The sequence below is a fragment of the Prosopis cineraria genome, unplaced genomic scaffold (assembly GCF_029017545.1).
Source record: "Prosopis cineraria cultivar Desert tree isolate PC_DT_omini unplaced genomic scaffold, ASM2901754v1 PC10, whole genome shotgun sequence".
Taxonomy (NCBI): domain Eukaryota; kingdom Viridiplantae; phylum Streptophyta; class Magnoliopsida; order Fabales; family Fabaceae; genus Prosopis; species Prosopis cineraria.
In genome coordinates this window covers 13,195,968-13,202,767 of record NW_026555341.1, presented here as the reverse complement: position 1 = coordinate 13,202,767, position 6,800 = coordinate 13,195,968, and positions in this window count along the sequence as shown.

Genomic DNA, 6,800 nt, shown 5'->3' with positions numbered 1-6,800 from the left:
TTATAATTTGAGATGGATAGAGTATTTTTTTTATTCTTTACTCTTATTGCTGTAATAGAAAGAAATTATTTAATTTAAAAATATTAATACTAACTTCTGGATTACTGTAGTTGTAACATCCCAATTTAAATTTTAATAGTTAATTTGGGTTAATAAAAATTTTGAAAAGTATTATTAAATTATTATTATAAAAAAAAGGTATGCAAAAATAAAATAAAATAAAATAAAATAATAATAATAAATAAAAAATAAAATTATTAAATTATTATTATTATAATAATAAAAAGAAAGAAAGGAAAGAAAGGAAGAAGAAGAAGAAGAAAACGAATTTGCTTCGTCCGCCGCCTCAACAGTAACAATAATAAATAATAATAAAAAGAAAAGAAGAAGAAGAGAGAGAAAATAATTAAAAAAAATGTGGGACCCACTGAATTTTTATAAAACTCACCTGTTCCTTCATTTCCTCATTCATTCCTGCGCGCGAGCTGAGGCGGAGAGAACGCGAGTCACCGGTGCGAAATATCTAAATTTTTAAGGTAAGAGTTTTTAATAGGATATTTAGGGTGTGATTTTAAGCTTTTTAAGACTAAGTAAGTGTTCTAAAAATTTTTCTTAGTCATCCTTCTTCTTTAGTTTCTGAGTTTGTAGTGGTAGAAAATTTAAGATTTGAAAGAGGGATGAATTTATGTTGAATAAATATGGTTTTTGAGGTTGTCAGTAGTATAATAAATGTTATAGAGTATAAATTTGTCAATGATCTTTGAATTTATGGCTTATGGATCAAATTCTAAACTAGATCTGAAAATATATGTTGATTTATTGAGGTTTAGATGATTATTTGGGATGAGAAATGAATTATTATGGTTATAGGATTATGATTCTAAGCTAGAGACTTAATTTTTAATTTTTGGGTATTTTAGGTACGAATTTATAAAATAAAAAGAAAATTTTGATAATAGAAATTAGTTTAAAATTTGATTTTTAGATTATCAATGTTTATTGATAATTAAAAGAGGAGTTAAAAATTATACTTAATAGTATTAACTATAGATTTGTATTAAGATTGAGATTAAGAATTATGTTATATTTTTAATTCTATTATTAGAATTATTTTATTGGTTTCAAAAATTGAAACTAATATTTATAAATAATATGTTATTTGTAGATTGTATTACTGGTGAAGATTGTGGTGAGAGAGAAATTTTAAGGAATAATTTATTGAAAAAGCCACAAGGTAACCATGCTTTTAATTTGTGATTTGTGTTACTTCATGTTAATTGGGTGATTATTGAGAAAATTATAAATTTTGTAATATTATATAATTGTGCAATATTATTATGAATTTATTTGATTATTGTGGGAGGTGTTGGGAGACTTGTTATTGTTGTTATATTTATGTGCCACGTGGTACGCCCCTATTGGAGCTCAATAGGTGGTTTGTAAGGGCTCGGGCTAATCTACCTTTGGCCGGGTAATTTAGCACCGAGTGAGGGCTACGGCTCGAGGTTAATGGAGGGATATAAGGATGGTTGTTTGTGTGTATTGTAATATTTCATATATTTGTTGGAATTATATTATTTTTAATTCTCACTTAGTAAGCACACACTTAACTGTTTGTATACACTATCATAAATTGGCTTTGGTTACTGGGACTTTTGAGTCTCATTATGTGGTTAAAAATTTTCAGGAGAAGAGCCACGAGTGACACGTGGAGGAGTCCCAGAGGCTTAGTGGTATAGATCCACTGTCTCTTTTGGGTATTTAATTTATGATTTATAATGTGTTATATTGCCAATATTAGGACTTTTTATGTTTATTGTCAATTATATGAATATATAAATGTAATCATGCCTTTCAAACTATTTCTATTTTTGGTACAATTTGGATGACTATAATTTTAATATTTGGTTTACTTTGGATTGGTTAAAATGGCATGATTATAAGGCCAAATAACTGGCTTGTGTTGAAAATTGACTAAATTGCTTATTTTACTTGTTGGGAGTATAAGGATGGACAAATGTGATTTAGTTTACTTGTTGGGAGTATAAGGATGGACAAATGTGATTTAGCCTAATGGCATGTGGGAGGTAAAAATTTATCTGAAATGTTATAGTGTGTAAGTTGAAGCCAATTATAAAATATTTTATATCGAAATTATTGATATAAAAATGTGTTGGGTGGCTGTAACCCAACTATGGTTGAGTTAAATTATTTAAAAAAAAAAAATTTTGGTGTGTTACAAATTTTGGTATCAGAGCTACATGTTTCAAATTCTTATAAATTATGAAATTGTTATACATTAACCTAGTTTATTGGCAATATACATTATTAATCATAATGCTTCTCCATTATTTTTCTTGTCTTGAGATTAGTGTTAACTTAATCATGTGACTTCCATCCTTTAGGAGGGGGAGATGGTGTCTAAAACTAGGAGAGGTGGCGAAATTGTCGGTGATTCTATAGAGCCAATAGGAAATGACATACCTTCACTGCCACAACCGGAGCCCACACAGCAACAAATTGGGGCAGGGCGAGCCCATACAGTCACAACTAAGGCAGGATGAGCCAACTATGAGGCAAATGATGGATCTACTATATAATCTTAGTGACCGTATGAAGAGACAAGAAGAAGAGTTGGCCGCTTTAAGACAATATAAGGAGAATGATAACCGAGAGGGAAATGGCCAACAAGAAGGAAGCCATACCAAGGTATTCAATGCGAGCCAATCTGCTGATGAAGGCTTACCTCCCTATTCTCACCATGACTAGTCCGAAGAATGTGAGTCTCCACTCTGAGCAACAGACATCCACGATCACAAAGATCTGGAGTACTTTTCGTAAGTTTAATCCTCCTACTTTCGATGGAAATCTTAAGCCGGCGGTGGTTGAAGAATGGATAGATCAATTGGAGAGTATTTTTTGTATGGTTGTGTGCACTTCTAATCAAAGGTGCAGCTGGCAATATTCTTACTACAGAAGAGTGCTAAGAAATGGTGGGAAACATCAGGACCGAAGGATGATTCCTCTCTTACTTGGGAAGATTTTAAAGTCATATATGTTCGAGAATTTTTTCCTACTGCACTGAGAGCAGAAAAGGAGGCTGAGTTTCATGCATTTCGTCAGGGTGATCTAGATGAGGATGAATTTATTGAACAATTCTCAGAATTATCTAAATACTCTACTTACCTCCAGAAACATGAAGACACGGAGTGGATGGCTGAACGATTACTAGAGAAGGCGAGGCCTGATCTAAGGGAACAGTTAGCCCCTTTTGAGATCAAGACCTTCAGTGAGATGTGCAATAAGCTTCGAATAGTTTCTCGGAGGAAGAGAGGCTAGATTAGAAGCTGATAGAGAGAGGAGGAAAGAACCTCATGGGAAGCCCCCTATCCACACCAGACCCATTGGTAGAGTAGAGAAGAGGAGCAGTCAAATCTTTGGAGGCTTTAGAAATCAGAAGAAGAAGGGCTACTATCATAAGGGCCAGAGCTACAGAGGGAATCAGAGTGGAAGTCAAGGGTCCTATAGGAGCCCAGCTACCTTTAATCCTACTTCCGGTGCTGCTAGTAATCAAGCATGCAGTAAGTGTGGGAAGTTTCATTCTGGTGATTGTTGGGTTTGTTACATCTGTCAGAAGCCTGGTCATATTGCCCGATTCTGCTATCAAAATCAGAATAGGGGAATGATCAGAGACCTACAGTACCAGCACGAGTGTATGCCTCTCTGGGCCGGAGGCTACTAATAACCCTAATGCTATCCGAGGTATAATCCGAATCCTTGATAATGATATTTGTGCTTTGTTTGATTCGGGTGCTACACACTCTTTTGTGTCTGATGAATGTATGAAAAGATGTAAATTGCCTGTGTGTACCTTACCTTTGATGTGAAGATTTCTACTCCTGCTGGTTTTGACTGTAAGGACTGTTAAGGCATGTCTAAATGTAGAGGTTGAGTATGAGGGTCGAAAGACCACCATAGACCTCATTTGTTTGTCTTTGTCTGGGATTGATGTTATTGTGGGGATGGATTGGTTGTCTGCAAATGGAGCTGTACTTGATTGTCAGAAAAGAGTGTGTCACTCTCAGCTCTTACTGTACCCCTATAGAGTCCCAAAGTCCTATGTTGTTGTCTGCAGCTCAAGTAGAACAGTGTATAAGAAGGGCTGTCAAGCTTTTATGATTTTCTTTTTCTCAATCAAGGCAGAGATTGAAGAAGGTAGATCAGATTCCAGTAGTGAGAGAATTCCCTGACGTCTTTCCTACTGAAGTGATCGGTTTGCCTCCAGAACGAGAGGTTGAGTTCTCAATTGAGCTCGTACCTGGTACGGGGCCTATTTCTAAGGCACCCTATAGGATGTCTCCATCGGAGTTAGCTGAGTTGAAGAGACAAATTGAAGAGTTGTTAGAGAAGGGGTTTATCAGACCGAGTGTATCACCATGGGGGTCACCGGTACTGTTTGTGAAAAAGAAAGATGGAAGCCTTAGATTGTGTATTGATTATAGACAATTGAATAAGGTAACCATCAAGAATAAGTACCCCTTACCTCGAATTGATGATTTGTTAGACCAATTAGTCAATTCAGCGGTGTTTTCTAAGATTGATCTAAGATCAGGGTATCATCAATTGAGGGTTAGAGCAGAGGATATCCCTAAAACTGCTTTTAGAACTAGATATGGGCACTATGAGTTCCTAGTGATGCCGTTTGGGTTAACAAATGCCCCCAGCTGTCTTCATGGATTATATGAATCGAATCTTCAGGCCTTATCTCGATGAATTTGTTGTAGTCTTTATTGATGACATACTTATTTATTCTCGAGATGAGGTGGACCATGCTAGACATCTTAAAATTGTTTGGAGATATTAAGAGAGCACAAGCTCTATGCCAAGTTGAGCAAATGTGATTTTTGGCTTAAAGAAGTTAAATTCTTAGGCCATGTTGTTTCAGAAGAAAGGGGTAGCGGTGGACCCTAGTAAGATGATGCAGTGCAGTGATGAAATGGAGCAACCTCGAAGTGTGACAGAGATTAGGAGTTTCTTGGGTCTTGCAGGCTACTATCGTCGTTTCATTAAGGGTTTTTTCACAAATTGCAATGCCCTTGACTAAGTTGACCAGGAAAGATGCTCCATTTATTTGGACGAACGAGTGTGAAATTGCATTCCAGAACTGAAAAAGAGGTTGACCACCACCACACCGGTGCTCACCTTAGCTGTTCCAACTTCTTCTTATACCTTGTATACTGATGCTTCTAAGAAAGGTTTAGTAGGTGTGTATTGATGCAGGAGGATCGAGTAGTGGCTTATGCCTCTCGACAGTTGAGACCTCATGAGGAAAATTACCCTACTCATGACTTGGAGCTTGCTGCTGTGGTATTTGCCTTGAAGATTTGGAGGCACTATCTTTATGGTTCTTCTTTAGGTCTTCAGTGATCATAAAAGTTTAAAATATTTATTTGATCAAAAGGAGCTCAACATGAGACAGCGCAGATGGATTGAGTTTTTGAAGGGATGACTTTGAGTTGAAATATCATCCAGGGAAGCTAACGTAGTCGCCGACGCTCTGAGCAGGAAGCTTGTACATACTGCTCACATGATGGTCAGAGAACATGAATTATGGAGTAGTTTTCATGCAGTAAATGTAGAAGTAGTCGAAATCGTTTGGCTGCTCTACATATTACTGAATTTGAGAATAATTTTTGGGAAGAAATCAGAATTTCGCAGCAGAAGGACGATTATTTGATAAGATTAGGGTAGAGATTGGGGCTGGAAAGGCTGAACATTTTGATGTGACCGATGATGATGTCGTAAGATATAAAGGTAGAGTGTGCGTGCCTAATGATGCTCGATTGAAAAATATCTTACTTGAGGAGGCTCATCAGAGTAAATATACATTCACCCAGAGCAACTAAGATGTATCATGACTTAAGACGTGGTTGGTGGTGGCCAAGGATGAAGAGAGATGTAACTGAACATGTAACTCGTTGTTTGACTTGTCAGAAAGTCAAAATTGAGCATCAGAACCAGCCGGATGCGCTACAGTCTCTTGATATTCCAGAGTGGAAATGGGACAGCATTTCTATGGACTTCATTACATACAGGATTGCCTAGAACATCTTCTGGTCATGACACTATATGGGTAATCATAGATCGACTCACCAAATCAGCTCATTTTCTGCTACTAATATCAAGTATTCTCTCGAAAAATTAACTGAAATCTACATAAGAGAAGTGGTGAGATTGCATGGAGTGCCGATAAATATTGTATCTGATCGTGATCCGAGATTCACATCAAACTTTTGGAAGTCATTACAGGAAGCCATGGGTACTCGTCTGAGTTTTAGCACTGCTTACCACCCCCAGACCGATGGGCAACGAAACGAACCATACAAACTCTTGAAGACATGTTAAGAGCGTGTGCCATTGATCTTAGAGGTAATTGGGATAGTCACTTGCCATTAGCTGAATTTGCCTACAATAATAGTTTTCATTCTAGCATTCAGATGGCACCTTATGAGCATTATATGGAAGAAATGTAGATCGCCACTGTGTTGGACAGAATTAAGTGAGAGAACTGTTTTGGGGCCGGACATTGTTGATGAGACTACCCAAAAGATTGCTTTAATCAAGCAAAATTACTCACAGCTCAAGTAGACAAAAGAGTTATGCGGATAAGAGGAGAAGACCGCTTGAGTTTGAAGTAGGTGACCATGTATTTTTGAAAATCTCTCCAGTAACTGGTGTTGGAAGAGCTATTAAGGCTAAGAAGTTGACACCAAGGTTATGGGGCCGTTTTGAGATCTTAA